The sequence below is a fragment of the Panulirus ornatus genome, chromosome 22 (genome assembly GCF_036320965.1).
Source record: "Panulirus ornatus isolate Po-2019 chromosome 22, ASM3632096v1, whole genome shotgun sequence".
Taxonomy (NCBI): domain Eukaryota; kingdom Metazoa; phylum Arthropoda; class Malacostraca; order Decapoda; family Palinuridae; genus Panulirus; species Panulirus ornatus.
The window spans coordinates 6390323-6402478 of NC_092245.1; the positions used below are offsets into that span (position 1 = coordinate 6390323).

The following is a 12156-nucleotide window of genomic DNA, read 5'->3' on the forward strand; positions in this document are numbered from 1 at the left end:
ACATGTGATGATGCCCAGGGCCAGCCACAACGCTATGGAAGCCATGTTGGTCATCATCAGACAAGATAACGAATCGTACGTGAAGTGTCCATCACAAAGTTACTTATAAACGGAACGTTAGAAAGTGTCCATCACAAAGTTACTTATAAACGGAAGGTTAGAAAGTGTCCATCACAAAGTTACTTATAAACGGAAGGTTAGAAAGTGTCCATCACAAAGTTACTTATAAACGGAAGGTTAGAAAGTGTCCATCACAAAGTTACTTATAAACGGAGGGTTAGAAAGTGTCCATCACAAAGTTACTTATAAACGGAAGGTTAGAAAGTGTCCATCACAAAGTTACTTATAAACGGAAGGTTAGAAAGTGTCCATCACAAAGTTACTTATAAACGGAAGGTTAGAAAGTGTCCGGTACAAAGTTACGGAAGGTTAGAGAGGCTGCGGTGCGAGCGAGCGGAAGTTAAAGCATTGTAGCTGACATGTGGAAAGGTTAGGAGGATCAGCAGAGGGATGGCCTGCACCCAGGCTGGCTTCCATGATGACTTGAGATACAGTGGCGAGCAAGACACGTACAGTGAGGCACACTGGTATGTATCATGCGTTGTCCCCACGTGGGACTGCCAGTACTTGATGGGTCATGTGTCACGACAATACAGGAGGTAACACAGGTCAGGTCAGAGATGGGGGCAGCACTTGACGGACAATCATCCAAAGTAGAACTCAAGGAAAGTAATGAACCAAAGTATCGATTTTGTCAGCGGAGAAATGGATGGATGGATGGATGGATGGGTGGGTATTTACTGTGTGCTACATCATGTACTGGGCGAACTTTACAAGAGCCAGGTCAACCTAGACTTCACGTAGCTGCTGTGACCCAGCCCCAGTGGTGGAGCTAACAGAACTCTGAACTCTTGATCAGTTAACTATACACTGATGAGGTGTGAAGATATAAGGAAAGGTCAAGTACATCCATCAAGAGAGATTATGATTCAAATTGGCACATTCTAGTTTCATTAAGACGAGCTTCTCTTTACATGAGTCAGCTTCACAATGAACCTGAGCACAGATGAAAGCAAGAGGGGAAGATAATGTACACAATCAGGCTACCTCTCTCTCTCTCTCTCTCTCTCTCTCTCTCTCATAGTACCAGAGATGATGCTGTAGGCGCTGCCGAGCAAAAATAATGTATGAACATCCAGGAGGTGGAGGATCAGGTATGATACATAACATCCAGGTGGAGTATCAGGTATGATACATAACATCCAGCAGGCGGAGTATCAGGTATGATACATAACATCCAGCAGGCGGAGTATCAGGTATGATACATAACATCCAGGAGGTGGAGTATCAGGTATGATACATAACATCCAGGAAGTGGAGTATCAGGTATGATACATAACATCCAGGAGGTGGAGTATCAGGTATGATACATAACATCCAGGAGGTGGAGTATCAGGTATGATACATAACATCCAGGAGGTGGAGTATCAGGTATGATACATAACATCCAGGAGGTGGAGTATCAGGTATGATACATAACATCCAGGAGGTGGAGTATCAGGTATGATACATAACGTCCAGGAGGTGGAGTATCAGGTATGATACATAACGTCCAGGAGGTGGAGTATCAGGTATGATACATAACATCCAGGAGGCGGAGTATCAGGTATGATACATAACATCCAGGAGGTGGAGGATCAGGTATGATACATAACATCCAGGAGGCGGAGTATCAGGTATGATACATAACATCCAGGAGGTGGAGTATGAGGTATGATACATAACATCCAGGAGGTGGAGTATCAGGTATGATACATAACATCCAGGAGGCGGAGTATCAGGTATGATACATAACATCCAGCAGGCGGAGTATCAGGTATGATACATAACATCCAGCAGGCGGAGTATCAGGTATGATACATAACATCCAGGAGGCGGAGTATCAGGTATGATACATAACATCCAGGAGGTGGAGTATCAGGTATGATACATAACATCCAGGAGGTGGAGTATCAGGTATGATACATAACATCCAGCAGGCGGAGTATCAGGTATGATACATAACATCCAGGAGGTGGAGGATCAGGTATGATACATAACATCCAGGATGTGGAGTATCAGGTATGATACATAACATCCAGCAGGCGGAGTATCAGGTATGATACATAACATCCAGGAGGTGGAGTATCAGGTATGATACATAACATCCAGCAGGCGGAGTATCAGGTATGATACATAACATCCAGGAGGCGGAGTATCAGGTATGATACATAACATCCAGGCAGGCGGAGTATCAGGTATGATACATAACATCCAGCAGGCGGAGTATCAGGTATGATACATAACATCCAGGAGGTGGAGTATCAGGTATGATACATAGTCTGGTGGTGAGGGTCGGGCAGTTTGGTGGGTATGATACATAACATCCTGGAATGTGATTTAAGGAAAGGCTTGGCTCTAGAGATCGTACTGGACAGACCCTAACAAATCCCCTTCACGGACATTTCACCATTATGTATGTATGTATGTATAATGTACGTGTATGTATGTATGTATGTACGTATGTATGCGAGATCAATACTTCATGGTAGGCAGACAACATAAACACAAGAGTGGTTGGAATGAGGGATAACGTACATTGGTTGAGACGTAATAACGTACGGCAGAAGCTGCCTTCCACGTGGAACCTGACTGTCAGAGAGACAATGAAGGAATCAAGTGTACAAACTGATGGTGATCTACTGAAGCAACGTTACACTGAAGTCCAGATGAAATCACTGCAGAAAGAGCCAGGTCTTGGAGCCACTAGTGGACCCCAGCCGCTTGACACCGGTCAAATAAGCCTCGGGAACCGGCTACACATCCTCGACCGACCGGTTCAGTGTGGCGCCGGGAATTGTGTAAGTATTGAACAACTACCACTCAACACACGACCCCATCATCACATACATCATCAAGGAAGCAGGGAGGACGTGTACACGTCAGACTGAACCTTTCATGCCACACAAGCTTCTCCCACAGTGTGACGTGCGCTGTCTGTACTACAACTGTGACGTGCGCTGTCTGTACTACAACTGTGACGTGCGCTGTCTGTACTACAACTGTGACGTGCGGTCTGTGCTACAACCATGTGACGTGCGCTGTCTGTGCTACAACTGTGTGACGTGCGCTGTCTGTGCTACAACTGTGACGTGCGCTGTCTGTACTACAACTGTGACGTGCGGTCTGTACTACAACTGTGACGTGCGCTGTCTGTACTACAACTGTGACGTGCGCTGTCTGTACTACAACTGTGACGTGCGCTGTCTGTACTACAACTGTGACGTGCGCTGTCTGTACTACAACTGTGTGACGTGCGGTCTGTGCTACAACCGTGTGACGTGCGCTGTCTGTACTACAACTGTGACGTGCGCTGTCTGTACTACAACTGTGACGTGCGCTGTCTGTACTACAACTGTGACGTGCGCTGTCTGTACTACAACTGTGTGACGTGCGGTCTGTGCTACAACCGTGTGACGTGCGCTGTCTGTGCTACAACCGTGTGACGTGCGCTGTCTGTGCCACAACCGTGTGACGTGCGCTGTCTGTGCTACAAGTGTGACGTGTGCTGTCTGTGCTACAACTGTGACGTGTGCTGTCTGTGCCACAACCGTGTGACGTGCGCTGTCTGTGCTACAACTGTGTGACGTGTGCTGTCTGTGCCACAACCGTGTGACGTGCGCTGTCTGTGCTACAACTGTGTGACGTGTGCTGTCTGTGCCACAACCGTGTGACGTGCGCTGTCTGTGCTACAACTGTGTGACGTGTGCTGTCTGTGCCACAACCGTGTGACGTGCGCTGTCTGTGCTACAACTGTGTGACGTGTGCTGTCTGTGCCACAACCGTGTGACGTGCGCTGTCTGTGCTACAACTGTGAGGGACAAAAGTGCATCAGTTTAACTTTCTGGAATTACCAGCGGTGGCAGAGTTCAGCTGGTGTCAGTGAGTTAGGTGAGGATTTGTGATGATCATGTTGACCAAACTGACACAGACAATAACACACACAGGGACACTGCCCTGTACGCATCATGGCCGATCATTGTTTAAGAATCATTTTGGATAATCAATATCAACCGTGAGTTTTGCTGCAACACCCCAGCCAGTCACATTAACGTCATTATATCAGATGACATCTTGCTGTCATGCGTCATGTGCCTGACATATCCTCTCCTCTTCATGAGCCAATACAAGTCATGATCCTTCACCACACTTTCATCCACATATCCAACTGCATCTTGGGAGGTCAGTCTTTCTCTTGTGCTTGTGGGAAATTATGTTGTATGTTTACCACCTGACATGACAAGTTGCATCTGCTGACAGAGAGGGGTGGGGGTGGAGACGTGAGGTGTACACTTCACTTCCGCCTGGTGTACAGAAGAGATGTACAGCTTGTAGTCTGTACAGTAGGTTGCCGCCACGTCTCACCTCCTCACATGTTCTCACTCAAAACTGACTCTCACTGTGTCCCAAACACCTGCTGGTGCACTACTCCATCAACCTTACCAACCATACCAGACTGTGTCAGCCGTAATGGCTGCTCTAATACATCAACCATACCAGACTGTGTCAGCCGTGATGGCTGCTCTAATACATCAACCATACCAGACTGTGTCAGCCGTGATGGCTGCTCTAATACATCAACCATATCAGACTGTCAGCCGTGATGGCTGCTATAATACATCAACCATACCAGACTGTCAGCCGTGATGGCTGCTCTAATGCATCAACCATACCAGACTGTCAGCTGTGATGGCTGCTGTAATACATCAATCATACCAGACTGTCAGCCGTGCTGGCTGCTCTAATACATCAACCATACCAGTCAGCCGTGATGGTTGCTCTAATGCATCAACCATACCAGACTGTGAGCCGTGATGGCTGCTCTAAAACATCAACCATACCAGACTGTGTCAGCCGTGATGGCTGCTCTAATACATCAACCATACCAGACTGTCAGCCGTGATGGCTGCTATAAAACATCAACCATACCAGACTGTCAGCCGTGCTGGCTGCTCTAATGCATCAACCATACCAGACTGTCAGCTGTGATGGCTGCTGTAATACATCAACCATACCAGACTGTCAGCTGTGATGGCTGCTGTAATACATCAACCATACCAGACTGTCACTCTGATGGCTGCTGTAATACATCAACCATACCAGACTGTCAGCCGTGGTGCCTGCTGTAATACATCAACCATACCAGACTGTCAGCCGTGATGGCTGCTCTAATACATCAACCATACCAGACTGTCAGCCGTGATGGCTGCTGTAATACATCAACCATACCATACTGTCAGCCGTGGTGCCTGCTGTAATACATCAACCATACCAGACTGTCAGCTGTGATGGCTGCTGTAATACATCAACCATACCAGACTCAGCCGTGATGGCTGCTCTAATACATCAACCATACCAGACTGTCAGCCGTGATGGCTGCTGTAATACATCAACCATACCAGACTGTCAGCCGTGATGGCTGCTCTAATGCATCAACCATACCAGACTGTCAGCTGTGATGGCTGCTGTAATACATCAACCATACCAGACTGTCAGCCATGATGGCTGCTGTAATACATCAACCATACCAGACTGTCAGCCGTGATGGCTGCTGTAATACATCAACCATACCAGACTGTCAGCCGTGATGGCTGCTCTAATACATCAACCATACCAGACTGTCAGCTGTGATGGCTGCTGTAATACATCAACCATACCAGACTCAGCCGTGCTGGCTGCTGTAATACATCAACCATACCAGACTGTCAGCCGTGCTGGCTGCTGTAATACATCAACCATACCAGACTGTCAGCTGTGATGGCTGCTGTAATACATCAACCATACCAGACTGTCAGCCGTGATGGCTGCTGTAATACATCAACCATACCAGACTGTCAGCCGTGATGGCTGCTGTAATACATCAACCATGCCAGACTGTCAGCTGTGATGGCTGCTATAATACATCAACCATACCAGACTGTCAGCCGTGATGGCTGCTCTAATACATCAACCATACCAGACTGTCAGCCGTGCTGGCTGCTCTAATGCATCAACCATACCAGACTGTCAGCCGTGATGGTTGCTCTAATACATCAACCATACCAGACTGTCAGCTGTGATGGCTGCTGTAATACACTAACCATACCAGACTGTCAGCTATGATGGCTGCTGTAATACACCAACCATACCAGACTGTCAGCCGTGATGGCTGCTCTAATACATCAACCATACCAGACTGTCAGCCGTGCTGGCTGCTCTAATGCATCAATCATACCAGACTGTCAGCCGTGATGGCTGCTCTAATACATCAACCATACCAGACTGTCAGCCGTGATGGCTGCTGTAATACATCAACCATACCAGACTGTCAGCTGTGATGGCTGCTGTAATACATCAACCATACCAGACTGTCAGCCGTGATGGCTGCTCTAATACATCAACCATACCAGACTGTCAGCCGTGATGACTGCTGTAATACATCAACCATACCAGACTGTCAGCCGTGCTGGCTGCTGTAATACATCAACCATACCAGACTGTCAGCCGTGATGGCTGCTGTAATACATCAACCATACCAGACTGTCAGCCGTGATGGCTCTAATACATCAACCATATCAGACTGTCAGCCGTGATGGCTGCTCTAATACATCAACCATACCAGAGTCAGCCGTGATGGCTGCTCTAATACATCAACCATACCAGACTGTCAGCCGTGATGGCTGCCTTAATACATCAACCATACCACAGTCAGCTGTGATGGCTGCTCTAATACATCAACCATATCAGACTGTAAGCCGTGATGGCTGCTCTAATGCATCAACCATGCCACACTGTCAGCCGTGATGGTTGCTCTAATACATCAACCATACCAGACTCAGCCGTGATGGTTGCTCTAATACATCAACCATACCAGACTGTCAGCCGTGCTAGCTGCTCTAATATATCAACCATATCAGACTGTCAGCCGTGATGGCTGCTTTAATACATCAACCATACCAGACTGTCAGCTGTGATGGCTGCGATAATACATCAACCATACCAGACTGTCAGCCGTGCTGGCTGCTCTAATAAATCAACCATACCAGCCTGTCAGCCGTGCTGGCTGCTCTAATATATCAACCATATCAGACTGTCAGCCGTGATGGCTGCTCTAATGCATCAACCATGCCAGACTGTCAGCCGTGATGGTTGCTCTAATACATTAACCATACCAGACTGTCAGCCGTGATGGCTGCTGTAATACATCAACCATACCAGACTGTCAGCTGTGATGGCTGCTGTAATACATCAACCATACCAGACTGTCAGCTGTGATGGCTGCTGTAATACATCAACCATGCCAGACTGTCAGCCGTGATGGTTGCTCTAATACATCAACCATACCAGACTGTCAGCCGTGATGGCTGCTGTAATACATCAACCATACCAGACTGTCAGCCGTGATGGCTGCTTTAATACATCAACCATAACAGACTGCTCTAATGCTCATGTTACACGCTAAACTAACATCATCTCTGGCAATCTCACAGTGTACCGTCATACTGGCTGGTCCGTCATACTGCTACACGCACAATCTCTGTGTACCACCACACAACACCGTGCAGCACCACCACACAACACCATGAAGCACCACCACACAACACCGCGCAGCACCACCATACATCGTGCAGCACCACCACACAACACCGTGCAGCACCACCACACAACACCGCGCAGCACCACCATACATCGTGCAGCACCACCACACAACACCATGCAGCACCACCATACAACACCGTGCAGCACCACCAACACAACACCGTGCAGCAATCCACACAACTCCGTGCAGCAAAACACACAACACCGTGCTGCACAACCATACATCGTGCAGCACTACCACACAACACCATGCAGCACCACCACACAACACCGTGCAGTACCACCACACAACACCGTGCAGCACCACCACACAACACCGTGCAGCACCACCACACAACACCGTGCAGCACCACCACACAACACCGTGCAGCACCACCACACAACACCGTGCAGCACCACCACACAACACCGTGCAGCACCACCACACAACACCGTGCAGCACCACCATACAACACAGTGCAGCACCACCACACAACAACATGCAGCACCACCACACAACACCGTGCAGCACCACCACACAACACCGTGCAGTACCACCACACAACACCGTGCAGCACCACCACACAACACCGTGCAGTACCACCACACAACACCGTGCAGCACCACCACACAACACCGTGCAGCACCACCACACAACACCGTGCAGCACCACCACACAACACCGTGCAGCACCACCACACAACACCGTGCAGCACCACCACACAACACCGTGCAGCACCACCACACAACACCGTGCAGCACCACCACACAACACCGTGCAGCACCACCATACAACACAGTGCAGCACCACCACACAACAACATGCAGCACCACCACACAACACCATGCAGCACCACCACACATCAAGTAGCACCACAACACCGTGCAGCACCACCACACAACACCATGTAGCACCACCACACAACACCGTGCAGCACAACCATACAACACAGTGCAGCACAACCACACAACATCAAGTAGCACCACAACACCGTGCAGCACTATCACACAACACCGTGCAGCACCACCACACAACACTATTATAGATCGATGCTCACTTTGTTCTTCCGGTACCGCAGCAAACACCACAAACTCACAACACATGGGAAGACACTGACACCCGGCCAGTCACACCTACGTATATACCGTAAGGTACATCACCACGGGACAATAATGCGGCAAAAAATGGTGCGACGCTACTACAAAATACATTAATCTGAACATTTATCATGTCAACGATATTCGACTACCGTATACCATACCAAGAAACTTGTGCACCATTACTATCAAGAACACAACAGACTCCATCATCATTCCATGACCTCCAGAGAGTTGGTACCATTCAACACAAACCATTACCACATAACGACTACATGTTCAAAACCATCTAGAGTGTACGCCCTTATGCAGTAACTAATGCCGAGCAGTTGTAATAAACATACTAACTGAACGAGCTTGTAAATAAGTAAGATAAGTTGTTTGTGTTGGCATGTGAAGTACAGAATGTTTCTACAATAAGATGTTACCACATCGTGAGATTATGGTGTTGAATAATGTGAAGTATAGAAGATGAGGTCAAATTCTGAGGGAATACTGTCTAAATCATGAAGCAAGTATGAGATGTTCGTGGTCAGGATGGCTATTACCTTTTTACTATCGCAAAAATTAACTGATAGTCTGCAAGCCAGCCACGGCATAAGTACAATCTTCCTTGACTTATAAATACATTGGTAAGTATCATTTACCCAGTAAGAAATATCAGCATGAGACCTTTTAACAGTTTAGTTTTTATAAACATCACAGTTGTCAGTCCTTGTGAAGCCACACTCAATAAACGTAGCAGGCTGATCAAAATTCTGAGAAAACCGAAGAATCGAAGTGAAAATGGATGGGCAAGGGAAACTGAGTAGAGGGAAAAGGGCAAATGAGAGGATATGGAAGAGGAAGAAGGATAGGGCACACAGGAGAAAGAAGTCTGTGGGGGTACGGCTGACGGCATGAATGCAAAGATGTAACATAAGGTTAAGGGAAAACATGGGAGGGGAACATGAAAAAAGAAAACTATACTCGAAGTGACTGTCCACATGAAAAATATTCGAACATGAGAATGACAAAGTGATGATGGAGGATGCATGCTTAGTGTTTACTACACGCTGACCCAGAATCTGTTTTGAGGAGCTGTCCCTGACAGCGCAGCTCAGTCTGAGTCCTAGCTGCAAGGGTGCTGCTTGCTCCTTCCTCAGGTCAGCCATACTGCAGCTGCTGACCCCCAGACGGGAGGAGGAAGGGGAGAATGTGATGTGGCGAAGGACGGAACTGGTGAAACGCTCAGAGAACAGCAATATAGTTAACTGGTGACGAATAATGAGGAAAAGATACGTAATATAACACGAACAATAGGAAAATGCAACATGTGGAAGGTGACTGCAAGGAGACAGAAGTGAATGTGAGAAAGACGAAGGCGAATCTGAGAAGTGAAAGGCGAATGTGAGATGTGAATGTTCGAGGAAGTGGATGTGAAGGAGAATATTTCCTGGCAAGTATCTAAAGAGGGATTGTGAATGCTGCTTGCTGGCAGGCAAATATCTAAATGAGAAGTGTGTTTGAAGAGTATGAAGTCTGTTTAGAGAAAAGGGTGAGTTTTTTAAAGAAAATGATTGATGGAGAAAGCGAAGGTCTGCAGACGAATGTATGTCTGACCAAGATGCTGACCATTCATGATACAGACCGCATCGTGATGATGATGATGATGAGTATTCATATCAAACTTGTGAATCCTTTTCTCATGTATAGGAAACGTTCCCTCACTCAGCACAGCAAGTCTACCTGGTACACTGCAACAAAGAAGGTCCCCCCACCACCAGTCCTGCTCAACATGGCCTCGCATATCGTTGGTTGCATAAATACCCACCCACGTCAACGCCTAACATACGTTACTTGGTTCGTCCATCAAACCTTTTAATACATAAAGTACCATTTATATCCCAACTCCTTAGCAAGCATATGTATCAACCATGGAAAATTCCAACCATTTCTTACTTAGTACCGAATAACTTACCAGAACAATGAAATAATGAAGAAATGTCAACAAATCCTGTGAGAGGTATTATATACGGTTATGTCAAGGTTAGGAGAAAAATACAATTTTGAACACCGTAAATACGACAGAACGTAACAAAATGGTGGAGAAGTACAGTGACAAGATTGGCTGGTGGCAACGGAAGCCAAGGTAAACATGAGGTTCTCTCTCCTGGCACACAAGGCAAACTTCCTAACTGTTATATCGTGTAATGTTGAAGGCTAAACGTATCTGACCCAACGGAAATAGAAACCCAGGGTCTGAGCCACCTCACATAATCATTACGCTTGGCCAGTTTTTTTTTTTTTTTTTGAAGAATTCAGAATTTCTGTAAACTCAGATATGAAATTCACTCTCCTCTCCCAACAGACGTCATCTCTTCCTGCCTCTCTGTTAATGATAGAAACAATACAGTACATCAACTAGGCTTGAATTGGGGAAGAATATTCTGGAACTGCAAGTGACAACCAGGTCTGTCGGCAAGTTACCTGGCAAGCGAACAGACCACGATCATACGATATATATATATATATATATATATATATATATATATATATATATATATATATATATATATATATATTATGTAAATTAATATTTCACAAGAATCGTACCCCAGTCCATCTGTATGGCAGCCACGTACGGTGGTAAATAGTTTACATCAGATAAATGATTACATGATTATATAATATATATATATATATATATATATATATATATATATATATATATATATATATATATATATAAAACTACCTTTCCCGCCTTGGTGAGGCAGCATGTCGAAGACCTAGAAATAAATGCATGAGACATCTTGATCCGTAACTTGTAGTAGAGTTATAAGGTAAGTCATGACAGAGAGGGGGTGTGGGCCAGGGCGACTGTGGGTGGTGGGTGGGAGGCAGGCAGGCAGGCAGGCACTGCACCAACTGTGCAGCCGGCAAGGTCACGGGGTCAGCCAGGGGTTATATACTCACCCGAGCGGTCATCACTACTAACATGCAGATGTATACCATACCACCGTGTTCTCCGGTCATGTCCTACTCCTCCTCCATCATCATCATCATCTACCGTAGAGCCTCAGCACGTGGAACGTTCCTGTGCAGGGACATACTGAAGCCTGACTAGCCGCTCCACATGCCTCTGTTTAAAGTCGCCTGTAGCCAAGCCCGCGCCCACGACAAGCGATAATGGCGTGGGTGTCGCGTTAAGGGACTGGCGTCAAATGCTGGTACACTTCTTATAAAGGCCCCGCTAGGGGATCAGGCGAGAGCAGCGTACACTGATTCAACATCCACAACCTAAGAGGCCTACAGCACTTCACTAGGTTGGCCACAACCACACATACGCACTAACAGACAACACAGATAAAAAAAAATAATCGCGCCAATACGGCAGCACAGTGGCAGCAGCCAACACAC

General features: G+C 46.8%; 1 protein-coding gene across 4 annotated transcripts in view; it reads right to left on the bottom strand.

The window, feature by feature from the left end:
• Positions 1 to 12156, bottom strand: part of LOC139756512 (uncharacterized) — a 650205-nt gene that overhangs the window by 637790 nt on the left and 259 nt on the right. The gene's annotated exons all lie outside the window — the stretch shown is intronic.